This window comes from Ursus americanus, chromosome 12 (genome assembly GCF_024610735.1).
Source record: "Ursus americanus isolate L20-20 chromosome 12, mUrsAme1.1.p, whole genome shotgun sequence".
Classification (NCBI taxonomy): domain Eukaryota; kingdom Metazoa; phylum Chordata; class Mammalia; order Carnivora; family Ursidae; genus Ursus; species Ursus americanus.
Window position 1 is genome coordinate 1,168,995 of NC_142138.1, and position 15,510 is coordinate 1,184,504.

Below are 15,510 nucleotides of genomic sequence, written 5' to 3' on the forward strand. Positions count from 1 at the left end.
GTCTGGTATTAATATAAAGACTCTAGCTTTATTTTGTTTAGTGTTTGCATGGCATATCTTTTTCTATACTCTTATTTTTAACCCATCTGTCTTTATATTTGAGGTGGGTTTTGTATAGTTTGGTCTTGTTTTTTAATCCAGTTGGACAATCTCTACCTTTTAACTGGTGTGTTTGGACCATTCACAGTTAACGTGATTATTGAGATGACTGAATTAAAATCTACTATCTTGCTACCTGCTTTTTTATTTGTTCCATCTTTTCTTTCTTTTTTAATTTTATTTTTCTTTTTGTTGTTGTTGTTGTTGTTGTTGTTAACTTGGTTTGGGAATGGAGAGAAGAAGGAAGTGTTCTCTGTTGTTCTGATTAAGCCTCAGTCTTAGACAAGCACTGCATCACTGAGTCTTGGAGGTGTAGCCTTCTCAGTGATCTTTCCCCTCTTCTGGGTTACTTCTGAATCTACTATATGTACATTCATTTTCCCCCAGGAGTTAAGAGTTTTTTCTTGTCCCCCTTCTCCAGATATAGTAGGATTTCACCAGTACCCTAAGGATGATAGTGCTCATCCTTACACACATACCACACAAATTAAGGCTTTTATTCATAGAAAAAAAGAATCCTGGTGGAGTTTCTTATCCCTCCCACAGCAACTTCTGTTCGTCTTCTCCAGCAATGTACCACAAGGGAGGCTTTCTGCAGTCTCTCCCAACCATTTCTGTGACCTCATGGTGGGTTCATGCAGAAATGCCTGCCAGAGGGGCGCCTGGGTAGCGCAGTCGTTAAGCGTCTGCCTTCGGCTCATGGTGTGATCCTGGCGTGCCGGGATCAAGTCCCACATCAGGCTCCTCCGCTGGGAGCCTGCTTCTTCCTCTCCCACTCCCCTGCTGTGTTTCCTCTCTCACTGGCTATCTCTCTGTCAAATAAATAAATAAAATCTTAAAAAAAAAAAAAAAAAAAGAAATGCCTGCCAGAGGGCATGGATCTCCTTTATTTGTGGCCCCTAGCTTCAACCTCTTTTGCTAGTGTGCACTCAGCCAGACTCCACCTATTCATCAGTCACACTGGATGAATTCTTACAAGTGTCTGGCTGCCTTCTACCCAGGTAATTAAGTGCTTATGTCTCATTTCTCCCTGCAGTTTCTGTCTCTTCCTAAATCCTGACACTGCTGGTTTCCCAGGAACCTCAGTACTCCAGTGGGCTCAAGAAAAGCTGTGAATTTATTATATGTCAAGACTTTTTTCACTGTAAGTTTGGGAGTAATTCTCTTTCGAGCTCTCTACATCTGTGAGAAGAAGCCAGAACCCTACTTCTTTTAATGTAGTACTTACGTATCTTTTGCAATAACAATCAGGAGAAGGTATGGCAGGTGGTCAGAATAATCACTGCCTTCTTGGAAACCTCCCTAAGGGGACTTAGCAATGACAGATGTCCCAGAAACACCTCTATCTGCCGTTTTTTTTTTTTTTTTTTTTGAGAAATATAAGATATGGGGGAAAGTCCCATAGGAGTTTAAGTAAAATATACATGATGTACACCAATTTTCATTAAGTGGAAGGTGGTACCTATAGAAATTGGGTATCAGTCAGCTGTAATCCAGGACACTTGTCTGGCTGAAAGCACCTACCAGTCTGCGATTGCCTGGCAAAGAATATGATGCTACATAGAAAACATTATGGTTAGCTAAGAATAAATTAACTCTAGAGAATTTCTAGCCCATTTAAGTCAATTTCAGAATTTTCATACCTGTCACTATTTAGTGAGAAATATGACAGGTGACTGATTACTGAAAATTAGGCCAATGACAAAAATATCATACTTATGTTTTATTATTTATGATATTTTCCCCAAATGTAAGTCTTGCTATTAACCATTAACTACTCCATATACTACTACTACTACTACTACTACTACTACTGCTACTACTATTATTCATTATCATTATCAATAATGACAATGCAACAATACCATTTAATGATCACTTACTACAAGCCAGAGACAATACAAATATCTTATCATTTCATCACATAAAAACTCAGTGAGAAAACGGGAACTCAGAGGGATTATGAAACTTGTCCAATACACAGAGCTAGTCTGTGCTAGAATCAGAATTCAATCCCAGGTTAGACTCCAAAGATCTTGCTTTTAACTTCTGACCTAGACTGCCCCAGAATAATGTTAAGTAAGATTTTGTGTGGCCCATTGAGTATTTCCCTCTGTCATTTACAATGCTGGAAGAGGTCCACCCTTGCATAAGAACACAAAAGCATCAGAAATGCCTTATTGGCTAACACCAGTTGTCTGACCAGAAGGACATTTGGTTTCAGAATGGTAACAAGAGACCATTTGTTGAGAGAGCATGACAACTGACCTTTATGAGGTTGGTTTGAAAAAAAGGCTATAACTGTCCTCCATATTTTCTGAATTTCTCCCTCTCTCTCTCTGTATACATAAGTGTGAATATACCAAATATTCTTTTCTTCCTTATAACACTGCATTATGATGCTGTCATCCTTGCATACTACAACATGCAGTAATTTATTTGTAGTCCCTTGAAATTATATATATGGTATAATATATATAATGTGTACATAGACCACAACTAACTCTTAAGAATAAGGAGCTCAAATTCGAATACAAATAATAAAAGATATAATTTTTTTCAAATTAAAATTGATTAAAATTTAAAAATAAAGAATAAAGAGCTCTATAACATATCTACTATCTCTAATGAAGAGACATAACATGACATTCTAAGCTTCTCTTAAATATATGGTGTATAGACACTACTAAATCTACGGTGGGAGAGACAAGCTACACTCAAGCATAGTTCACCTTACCTAATCAAGCCGTGTAAAATTAGATAGCAAAGACAAAAAGAAGCAATGGCAATTGCCAGCAAGTGAAGACAAAGAGTGCCACAAAGAGCAAAGGGCATTAGTCGTCTGGAGAAATTTGGTTGAAGGGTAAATGTAAAGCACCCTCTAACACCCCAAGAGGGAAGACCACCCAAGGTGGCCCTGCCAGAATCTCTGAATTTTAACACAAAGCTATAACTAGTGCTTCCCTACCTTTTTCAAGTCAAGATGCACACAGAAAATGAATCCATTCAGATGACACACTGGGGAATATAGCCAGAGGCAACTGACCCAGGGGCGTCTATCACCCCAAGCCCCACCTGGCTTCCATAAGAGGTGGATCGTATTTCCACACCACCTGAAATCCATTCACAACACACCACTGAGTGCCTGCCCACCAGGTGGAAAACTCCAATAACTTGTGTCAGAAAGTAGTTCAATTATGTTTGATTTACTCTACTTAAGAAGTTGGGAAAATAGGTAATGCATCAGAGCAATATTTTCATCAGAAGTGGTTAATGTTAAAACATTTTGATGCTTAAAGGGCAAGCTTCAGTTATTAGGAAAATTAACTCTTGGAATGCCTTGCTTCCTGAGGATACAGAAATACAAAATGTAAATGCTCTGCAATGTATTAGGCTTCAAGGTGTTTCCATCAAATTGTCCTACTAATCTCAAGATATTGTTTAAATTCTTAATACCCATAATGCTTTAAATCCAGGACTATCCTAGTCAAACCAAAACATTTGATCACCCTAGTATTATACTATTCCCCCATTTGGTCTTAACCATTCTTTTAAGATTTTATTTATTCATTTATTTATTTGAGAGAGAAAGAGCACGAGGTGGGGGGGGAGGGAAAGGTGGAGGAAGAGAGAGAGGAAGACTTCCTGCTGATCAGGGAGCCAGACGCAGGGCTTGATCTCAGGACCCCAAGATCGCGACCTGAGCCAAAGGCCGATACTTAACTGACTGCGTCACCCAGGCACCCCTGGTCCTAACCATTTTAGAACAAGGAAACCTTGTTTACCTATCCTTTTCTTTAAAAACAAAAATAAAAATAAAACAGTACATGTTAATATCAAGAAACTAAAACCTGAAATATATAAAACAGAAAAAAAAAGTGGTACCCTTTACAACCCCAGGAATCTCACTTCCCAGAGATAATTTCCATTAACAGTCTGCTTCCCAGTCCTCCACACGGGAAGGACAGAATTCCAAAACACTACTACCCGAAGCCAGATAATTGAATACCAAGTGGCCAAAATAACAAATGCCTATCCCGTACACAGAGACCAGTTGGAGGCTACCCCTTTCCTGCACTCCTGAGGTAGAGCATGTGATCTGGGCCAAAATCATGGGGTAAATCACTTTCTTCCTGGTCACAATGTTAGTTCAACATGGTCACATGACTTTTTTTAGCAATAATGAGATGCAAAGAAGCTTTTGTTCAGCCTTTCAAAAGACAATCTAGTTCATTCTCACATGTATTGAAATTGAGAGGGTCTAAGGCCTTGACCTGCATTGTCCAAGATGGTAGCCACTAACCACATATAGCTGTTGAGTATTTGAAATGTGACTACTACAAATTGAGACATAATGTAAAAGTAAAAGATACACTGGATTCCAAAACTTAGTTAAAAAAAAGGAATGTAAAATATCTCACTCATAATTTTTGTATTGATTTCATGTTGGAGTGATGATGCACGTGACTCATATCTTATCTCTATCGGACAGCACTGGTCTAGAACATTTGAACCCTTGATAAAGCCAGACCTGATGGTAGCCCTACCCATGGACTTTTCAGATACGTGAACTAATAAATACCTGTTTTGCTAAAGCAGTTTCTGACTGGGCTTTCTAGGACTCACACCCGAAAGTCCTAATTGATATAGGTATAGTCAAATATAGAATGAAACTACACATTCAAGATACTACTCTTTTCATTGAACAACAGATCATGGGTGTTTGTCCACACCAGTAACCTTCACAGTAGTGTGGCCACATGTGCACAAAGAATTCCATATGCGGACAAATCACCTACTTCTTTTCTGTTTATACTATGGTGTCCACTATATAGCACCAGCTTTCTTTCAGGTCCTCCAGTGTCAACACTCTTTTTTATCTCAGGCCTTTGTACACACTTACCTTCTGCTGGAATTTTGTCCTCTCTTTGCACTTGTCTGCTCCCTCAGGTCACAACTTAACTGCCACACCCTCAAAGCTGAGTTCCCTTACTATTCAATTTAGAGTAGGTCTTCCTGTTATTCCCTCCCATAGCACCTCATCTTCTCTATATGTGTGAACCAAAACATATCATTGATCCTCAAACAACATGAGGCTTTGGGCACCAACCCTCCGAGCAGTTGAAAATCCATGTATAACTTTTGACTCCCCAGAAACACAACTACTAATAGGCCACCATCGACTGGAAGCCTTACCAATAACATAAGTAGTTGATTCACACATATTTCATATGTTATATGTATTATACTGTATTCTTGTAATAAAGTAAACTAGAGAAAACAAAATCATAATAAACAGAAAATAAATTTACAGTACTATACTGTATTTATAAAAAAAAATCCACATGTAAGTGGACCCACATAGTTCAAACCCATGTTTTTCAAGGGTCAACTGTATATCAATTTCTTTAGATATCTGTTTAATGTCTTACTCCTCCCCACTATACTATAAACAGCATTAGTATAGATCATGGGTATGTGGTTCAGCCTTTCATCCCCAGCACCTGGCATAGTACCCAACACATAGTAAGTGCTCAATAAACATCTGCTGAATGCCAGGAGTGAATGTTAAAGGGACAGGAAAAAGAGGAAGACCAAGAGAAGGTGAAAAAATGTGGCAAGGGAACCCAGATAATCCAATGTAACCAAGCCACAGAAAAGGGTTGGTTAGGGGCGCCTGGGTGGCACAGCGGTTAAAGCGTCTGCCTTCGGCTCAGGGCGTGATCCCGGCGTTCCGGGTTCGAGCCCCACGTCAGGCTCCTCCTCTATGAGCCTGCTTCTTCCTCTCCCACTCCTCCTGCTTGTGTTCCCTCTCTCGCTGGCTGTCTCTATCTCTGTCGAATAAATAAATAAAAAATCTTTAAAAAAAAAAAAAAAAAAAAGAAACCTTTCTAAAAAAAAAAAAAAGAAAAAAAAGAAAAGGGTTGGTTAATGCTGTTTATCAGAACCATTAGGAAAGTAAGGGTGAGAACTGACAAATAAACAGGAAGTCTGAAAGGATTTGAATGTCAGTGGCTCCCTGGATTTTCCCCCAGGTATAAAAATAAATGATCAGAGACACAAATGGTGAAGTCTGCAGTTCAAGCATTCCTGAACTTCTCACAATAAAAATTCTGCCTGAGGTTTTGTTTTCTGTTAGTGACAACATGGTTCTTAAACTCATTCTTATAACCTTAATACAAAAATATGGGAGGATCTGGGCTCTCCTCCAAGTTCTTACCTGACTCTGATCTAAGACAAGATCACACTCAAGACCTCTGCTTTGTGGAACTTCTCATGAACCTGGCTGGAATGCTGCCCTTGGTCATATCCCAGCCAGCCTTTCTGGACTCCTCAAAAGTGAAGAATATCTGCTATTTTCTTGTTCACATTCTTGTTCTCACACGGGGTATACCTTGCTGGCTTTACTCATCTTACATTATACCTTGAGAAAGAAGGGAATTTTATGACTGAAACTCTTTAGGATTGATATATAATAGTCTCTTAATTATTCTTCTGGACGTGAAGTCTCCCTTTAAATGAGAATGTCTCTTTGTTTTGTTTAAATGTGATACGTATGAGGTGCCTGGATGGCTCAGTTGGTTAAGTGTCTGACTTTGGCTCAGGTCATGATCATGAAGTCCTGGGATGGAGCCCCACGTCAGGCTCCCTGCTCAGCAGAGGAGTCTGCTTGTCCCTCTCCCTCTGCCGTCCCCCCGCTCATGCTCTCTCTCTCGCTCACTCTTTCTCAAATAAATAAATTTTTTTAAAAAAAATAAATGTGGGACATATTTTTAACTCATTAATTTTATCATGGGAAAGTTGATAGATATAAAAGAATTCATGTTATTTTTGCTATGATATAAAGAACAAAATGAAAATGGCATCTTTGAACTAAGCGCTCAATTTAAGATCTACAACATTATCCTTGAAGCCCTTTGTGTGGCCCTCTCTGGTTTCATGGTTTGTTTGTTTTTTAGAGAATGCAAACCACTTGATTAGTGAACTCCAGCAACCTGGGTTTAGAGAAAACATGGTGCTGTCCACTGGGCAGGTGCTGACGAGCCTCGAGAAAGGTGAGAGAGCCACCCTCTCTCTCAAAGTGCTTGGCTCTTTCTCATTTTTCTCTTTGAAAAAAAAATATACCACACTTCCTCTCTTTCTCTTAGAAGGACTGGAGAAGACTGCCTGTAGAGGAAGCAGATACAGAGCCCTGCAATTCTGTCTCCTTCCTTTTCCAACAGATGGTTTCCATTACGGCTTACCAGGTATTTTTCCTTAACAGAATTGGGCATGCACTGGAAAAGCAAACATTGGAATCATAGAACTGGCAATCACCGATGTATTACAGAAATACAGAAATTTGATAGCTGGAAAATACCTCAGAGATAGTTAAATCCAATCTTCTTGTTTCAGAGCTGAGAAAAACCAAGGCACAGGACTTACCCAAGGTCATTCAGCTAAATACATGTCTTCAGTCTCCAAATCATTTTTGTTTCCTATTATTCAATTCTTATTGGTAGATTTCATTATTGATAATTAAATCACATTAGTGATCATATTTGACTTTAGTCTGAGGCACCTGGCCTGACCTAGAGCATTAATTAGTATTTTCATTTAGCAATACTAACAAAATTGATTTTTGAGCCACACATAAAAAGAGAATATATATTCATCTCAATGCCGAACACTATTTTATTCATAACAGCATTTCTGCTTTCAATCAAGTCATTAAATAGTCTATCACACTTTTCTGATAGCCTGACATTCTTTGCCTCTTATTTCTACTTCTAATAAAATATATAATTGAGCTCAATCTTTAAAAATATAAATACTTGTGCATACTTTTATTTATTTTTTTGAGATTTTCTTTATTTGTTTGACAGAGAGAGAGAGGGAGAGTACAAGTAGGGAGAGCAGCAGGCGAGGGAGAGGGAGAAACAGGCTCTCTGCTGAACAGGGAGCCCCAATATGGGGCTCAATCCTAGGACCCTGGGATCATGACCTAAGCCAAAGGCAGACGCTTCACAGACTGAGCCACCCAGGCGCCCCTTCAACATACTTCTATTTTTTTTAGAAGATTTTATTTATTTATTTGACAGAGAGAGAGAGACATTCAGTGAGAGAGGGAACACAAGCAGGGGGAATGGGAGAGGAAGAAGCAGGCTCCCAAAGGAGGAGCCTGATGCAGGGCTCGATCCCAGAACTCTGGGATCACGCCCTGAGCCGAAGGCAGACGCATAACAACTGCGCCACCCAGGCGCCCCTCAACATACTTTTAAATGGTGGAAATGATAATCATTTAGTTCTCTGTCATATCAGGAACCTATAGGTTGCTACTATGCAGTTGGTTAACCAAAAACCCTGAATGCCTATCAGGTGACCAATACTGCTCCAGAAATGTGTCTTATTCAAGATAAAAAAAGGTTTTCAATTTTAGATTTTCAAGAATACTTGTATTTGTTTATTCGTTTGTTCGCTTGTTTATTTTATTCAATTGATTATATTTCTACTATTCTCAAGGCACTTCGCTAGTCGTTGTTGGGAATAAAGCAGATGCAGAACCAAGTCTTAGAGAATACACAAGGAAGAAATAGAGGAAAACGTTTGTAGAAACAACTACAATATAAGACCTAAGAGAGTGATCACAAACTCAAATGCCCACAGAGTCCAGGCAGATGATATCATGCATGAAACAAGGTGAGTGCAAGGCGACAGGGAATGTGGAGCTATAAAACAAATGGTCCCTCTAAAAGAATTTTATTCTTTGTTTTAAGGGAAAGAATGGAGAAAGAGAAGTTAGAGGATGTGAGAAGAGGGGGAAGAAAAAAATGAGAAAGAGAGAACACAAGGGAGGAGAGCATGATGAGAGAGGAGAGAGGAGGATAAAGATACAGTAGAGAGAAAGAGAATAAGAGGGGATGGTGAAAAGAGAGGAGGGAGGGGAAGGAGAAATGAAGCTAAAAGAGAAGGCTGGAGAGAGAGGAGGAGAAAGAGGGAGAAAGGTCGGGGGGAGGGAGGAAGATGAGGAAGGGGAGGGTACAGAGGGAGGGAAGAAGAGGAGGGTAGGAGAGAGAAGGGGAACGTAGCAGGAGGACCTCCAGAACTTCCAGAGAGGTCAGGTAGAGGATGTAGATAGACAGAGACCAGGGTGATAAGGGAAAACCCAGGAGAGCACATGTCCCAAAACCCACAAGGAGTAAATGTTTCAAGACAGAGAAGATGGTCAATGGTGGCAAATTGTGCTGAAACTACCTATTGAATCTGACAAAATTGAGGTCACTGATACCCTTGACAAGAGCAGTTTCAGCAGTGTGCTGGAGCTGGAGGCCAGGCTGAAGTATATCGAAAAGTGGATGGAAGGCAGAGAAAGGGACATTGCATGAAGACAACTCTTTCAGTAAGTTTTACTCTGAAGGAAACAAAGAAATTGGGCAGCAGAGTGGGACAAGCACTCATGGAAGAGGTAGTTTTTTAAAAGGCAGTTGATATCAACAAATGCCAATAAGCACATAAAAAGATGCTTCACGTCACTAATCATAAGGGAAATTCAAATCAAAACTACACTGAGATACCACATTTAGGACAGATACCATTAAAAAAACCAGAAAGTAAATTTTGGCAAATATGTGGAGAAACTGAAACTCTTGTGCACTGTTAGTGGGAATATAAAGTGGTGTAGCTGCTGTGGAAAACGGTATGGTGGTTGCTCAAAAAATTAAAAATACAATTATCATCTGATTGAGCAATTACACTTCTGGGGATATACCCAAAAGAATTGAAAGCAGGGTCTCAAAGAGCTATCTGTACACTCACATTCATCATAACATCATTCACAATAGCTAAAACATGGAAGCAACCCAAGTGCCCACTGATGAATGAGTAAGCGAAATGTGGTATATACATACAATAAAATACCATTCATCCTGGGGCGCCTGGCTGGCTCAGTCGTTAAGCGTCTGCCTTCGGCTCAGGACGTGATCCCGGCGTTGTGGGATCGAGCCCCACATCAGGCTCCACCGCTGGAAGCCTGCTTCTTCCTCTCCCACTCCCCCTGCTTGTGTTCCCTCTCTCGCTGGCTGTCTCTCTCTCTCTGTCAAATGAATATATAAAATCTTTTTTAAAAAAATACCATTCATCCTTAGAAAGGAAGAAAAGACGCTGACATATGCCACAACATGGATGAACCTTGAGCACTTTATGATAAGTGAAATAAGCCAGTGACAAAATACAAATACTATATGATTTCATTCGTATGAGATACTTAAAGTAGTCAACACATAGAGACATAAAATAGAATGGTGGTTGCCAGGGACTGGAGGGAGGGGGGATGGTGAGTTATTGTTTAATGGGTATGGAGTTTCGGTTTTACCAAATGAAAAGATTTATGGAGATGGACGGTGGTGATGGTTGCACAACATTATAAATGTATTCAATACCATTGAGCTGTATACTTAAAAGTAGTTACGATGACAAATTTCATGTTATGTATATTTTATCACAATTTAAAAATTGGAAAAAAATACCATTGATATCAGATCAGGTTTGTCTACTAAATGGAATGATCCAGGAAAGACAGAGCCATTAATGATGTTAAAGGAAGACAGCCAAAGGAGCCAAATATTAGAGAAGGGGAATGGAATCCAGGCACACACAGGAAGAGTAGTCTCTGAACTAAGGAGGGACACTTCGTCTATCACACTATAGAGAAGAAGGAAAAGGGTGTAGATGCCAGCATGGTGATAAATTTGGTGGTGAAAGTATGAGGGAATTCTCAGCTGGCTTCAGTGTTCTACATATAGTATAGGGGAGGACATCATCTGAGAATTATCAGGGAGGGTGAGAGATTTGCAGAGAAGGGAGAAGGTATGAAATAAACCCTTTGGGAGTATGAAAGCAACCCTACCAGAGAAACATTGTAAGAAGTGTAGAGCACCTTATTATAATTTGGGATCATAAACTTAAAGCATAACCAGTCAACTCTGTTTTTATTATTTTCTCTAGCAAAGTCAGCAGCTCAAGGGGGCATGGAGAAACCATGAATCACCTGTGCATCTTGAGATTCAGGGTCAAAGATCTGGGGTGGGGGTGCCTCTGTGGCTCAGTCAATTAAGCGTCTGCCTTCGGCTTAGGTCATGATCCCAGGGTCCTGGGATCGAGCCCTATATTGGGCTCCCTGCTCAGTGGGGAGTCTGCTTCTCCTTCTCTCTCTCCCTCTGTGTGTGCTCTTGCTCTCTCTCTCTCTCTCCCTCCCTCTCTCTTTCAAATAAATAAAAAAGATCTAGGGTGGAGACTTAGCTTCTGTGTTTCTAACCAGCTCACAGGTGATGCCCATGCTATGGGATTGCTGGGCCACACTTTGAGTGACAAAGGGCTAGAGCCCTTTTCCTATACATTCTCTTTTCAAGTCCTTCAGTAGGAGAGACAGCAGTTCTATCATCTCTAAGTCTGAAAATAGTAATAATATTAGTAATAAAAAGTGGGGGAGCATGGAGAAGGCAGGTGATGTGGTTTATCCAATTGTGGCTGTATTGGAAATACATATTTTCCCCTCTTCTCATCTACATTTCTGGCCTTGGCAGCCTCATACAATCTCAGAGCTTCAATCACAATCTTTATGTAGATATCATGACCCCTATCTTGGTTCTGACGGCCTGATGGACACAGGCATTCAGGTGTCCCACATGACACCCATGATGAACAACTCAAACAATAAATTACCATCTACATTTGCTTCTCCTCAGTCTTCAATCCTTTGACTTTTTCTACTTTCTGATTGATCTCCACATTTGATAAGCCATTAAGGCCAACTGATTTATCCCTAAAATATTAGTAACTTCCATGAATGCAAATTAGAACTACACCAAGATACCAGACAGCAAAGTAGGCAAGAATCCAAAAGTCTGACAACATACTCTGTTGGCATGACTGTAAAGAAACAGAGACTCACAAGCATTGCTAGTGAAAATGCAAGATGATATAGCCCCTGTGGAGTATTGTTGGTTTTGTTTTGTTTTATTTTGTTTTGTTTTTTGCAATATACAGCAAATTACCCATGCCTTGACCTTTTGACCTAAGAATCTATCCCAAAGACACACTGGCAACATAAAAAATGGAAAAAAAACATATAAAATGGTACGTGTACATGCCTATTCACTGACGCACAATTTATAAGAGCAAGTGACTGACAACAGCCACCAAATATCCATCAACAGAAGACTGGTTGAATAAACTATGATACATTCAAAAAATGGAATATTATGCAGACATAGAAGGGACTGATGAAAATCTCTCTATACTGACATGAAGGAATTTAAGTGAAAATGCCAGATGCAGAAGAGTGTACACAGTATTCTACTTTTTTAATAAAAAAGGAAAAAGATTGATACATATACATATTTGCTTATGTTTTCAAAAAGAAGAAATGGAAAAACAAATCAAAACCTAACAAAAATCAGTTACCTGTAAGAGAAAGGAAAGAACAGTGGGGATGGGATGGGAATGGGAGCCAGACCTCTCTGAATGTACCATCCTTTACGGTTTTAACTTTAACAGCATGTAAATGTTGTAAATAATTAAAAAATAAAACTAGATAGAAAGGACACGAAGTAATTTATAAGTATCGAAAACGATCTCAAATCTTCAGTGGCTTTCCACTGCTACCCACTGAGTCCAAACTCCTCAGCCTGGCATCAATGCTTGTTTAAGCCTGCCCTAGCTAGACACTCCCATCTTACTCTCCAATGCCCTCCCCCCATCACCTACTGTATTCACATGCAAACTATTAACACTTTTTGAGTACCCAGTTAATTTTACCAGCTAGACCACACACCTCTTGAAAATGAAATCCACCTCAGATCCATTTTGGAAACCTACAATGCTCAATCTCTAGTTACCATGACATATATTGGTAACAGTTCTGACACCTGAAAGCTTTTGGCTGGAAATTTTACATTTATGCTGAAGAATTCCAAGACTGAGCTCTTGATCATATGTAAAATACCTGGGTAAAGAGTAACATTCTAGCTACAAAACAAAGACAATAAAGGAAGAAACCTAAGTGTCCGTCTACGGAAACACGGGTAAACAACGTGGCACATACATAGAGTGGAGTATTATTCAACCCTAAAAAGGAAGGAAGTTCTGACACATGCTACGACATAGATGAAACCTGAAGACATTAAGTGAAATATGTCAGTCTAAAAAAGGACAAATACTGTATGATTCCACTTAAATGAGGTTCTTAAAATAATCAAATTCATAGAGACAGAAAGCAAAATGGTAGTTGCCAGGGGCCAAGGGTAGGGAGGAGTAGGGAGTCACTGTTTGATGGGTACAGAGTTACAGTTTTCCAAGATGAAAAAAGTCCAGGAGATGGATGGTAGTGATGATTGTGTAACAATGTGAATGTGCTTAATGCCCCTGAACAGTAGTTTTAAAAAATGGTTAAAGTGGGGACACCTGGGTGGCTCAGTCAGTTAAGCATCCAACTCTTGGTTTCAGCTTAGGTCATGATCTCATGGGTCATGGGATCGATCCCTGCATTGGGTTCTGCACCCAGCAGGGAGTCTGCTAGAAGACTCTCTCCCTCTGCCCCTCCCCCAACTCCTTCTCTCTCTTTCTCTAAAATACATAAATCTTTTAAAAATGGTTAAAACGGTAAATTTTATATTATGTATATTTTACTACAATTTTTTTTAATTTAAAGCAAAAAAAAAAAATCAGCCATGGGAATACCTTTTAATGCTGGACCTTTTAATATCTTTTATTAATACGAACACAGTTTTAACCAAGGCTATCCTCTCCAGGGCCATCAGGGATCACTCAGGAAAGAGAGATTTGACTTTTTGCTTAACATATCGTACCACACTCTCCCCCAAAGAGTATCCAACAGAAGCAGTCTACCCCGGATCTACTTTGTCCCCTGGAGTTTGTATAACCAGGAGTTACATATAGCAGATTAATTTAAAAGATTTTTCTAAGATTCTGGTGGTTGTTCCTAATCAGAGCTTTGTATTGGCATTGATCCAAAATAGCTGCTTCTATGCCTCCAACCAAAATGCTCCTGAGTGGGAAGCTCTACCCTTGTCCTCCACTCCCACAGGACAGACTGCTGCGCTGTGAGCCACACTGAGGCTGAGGAACCACCTGGGAAGAACTTACCTTCAAGGTAAAACGCGGCATCCTGTACATTAATACAAGATGTCCATAATAGGGGAAACTGTGCAGGAAGGAGAGGAGTGGGAGTATATAGGAACTCTCTGTACTCCCAACTGACTTGTTGTAAGCCTAAAACTGCTAAAAATAAATAGTCAATTAATTTAAAAAATTAAAACTCTACAGCTTAAATTCTTTGAGTTGTTGGTAGAGCAATCAGTCTTATTGGTCCATTTGCGTTGATTTACTTATTTATTATAAGTATAAATGATGTTTTCTTAATAAAAACACAGAGTCTCATTTAAACATGCAATAAATCTGGCCAGAAATTGAAGGATATTTCTCTAGCCAGTTACCATTCCAACTATACTTGAACATTGGGGGAGGTAAAAAAGAAACATCATTAGATGCAATCCACAAGTTATAATCCCCTCGTTTCTGCTCCTGACTGCACTGGAAACCCCACATTTCTAACACATGGTTTTGCTTCTCTTGTACCACTTAGAGAATACAGATAGACACACCAAGGCCTTTGGCCATAAAGGCAATTAAATACTGGAAAAAGAAGATTTGTTGAAAGGCCCTTCTGAAGATTATTTAAAATGGAAATAACAAGCTTATACTTCCAGCCATGATGAAGTAGCTGATATCAGATTTATTCTCCTGCTAAAAACATCTATAAAAGCTGGTCAAAATAACACACACACACACACACACACACACACACACACACACACGCTGCTTGAAGACATTGAAAAACCAAAACAGCCATCTCTTGAGGAACTAAGATCCCAAAGAGCATGAGTGTTTCCTGAAGGGAGCCCTCTGGCAGGACCACATTTTTACCTGGGGACATTTATTAATATATAATGCAGGGCCAAAGAGTAATCAATTAGCAGTCTCAATGGGTTGGAGATACTAAAACTGAGTTTCATGGACTGAGAAGGAGGGGCTCATTAAACACCAGACTTTCAACTGAGACTCTGGGAGTGCCATGACCTGTGATTAAGAACAAACTAGAAATAGGGGCACCTGGGTAGCACAGTTGGTTAAGTGTCTGACTTTTGTTTTCAGTTCAGATCATGATCTCATGGTAATGGGATCAGGACCCATGTCAGGCTCTGCACTCAGCAGGGAGTCTGCTTGGGATTCTCTCTCTCCCTCTTCCCCTCCCCCCTTCTCAAATAAATACATAAACCTTCTAAAAAATTTTTTAAAAAGAACAAACTAGAACTAGATCAGCCTAAACTGGATCAAAGAGACCTCCCCTTGCTC

The 15,510-nt window shown here is 39.7% G+C and overlaps 1 protein-coding gene across 6 annotated transcripts in view; it reads right to left on the reverse strand.

The window, feature by feature from the left end:
• HIVEP3 (HIVEP zinc finger 3) overlaps positions 1-15,510 on the reverse strand; it is a 451,785-nt gene that overhangs the window by 371,239 nt on the left and 65,036 nt on the right. The window contains exon 1 of one of the 6 annotated variants that reach the window (XR_015726225.1): positions 9,987-10,142. The exons of 4 other annotated variants lie outside the window; for them this stretch is intronic. The gene's annotated coding sequence lies outside the window, so the exon portion shown is untranslated. Of the gene's footprint in view, positions 1-9,986; positions 10,165-15,510 lie in introns of those variants that run through there. One more of the 6 variants, XM_087865784.1, reaches the window with a different exon arrangement.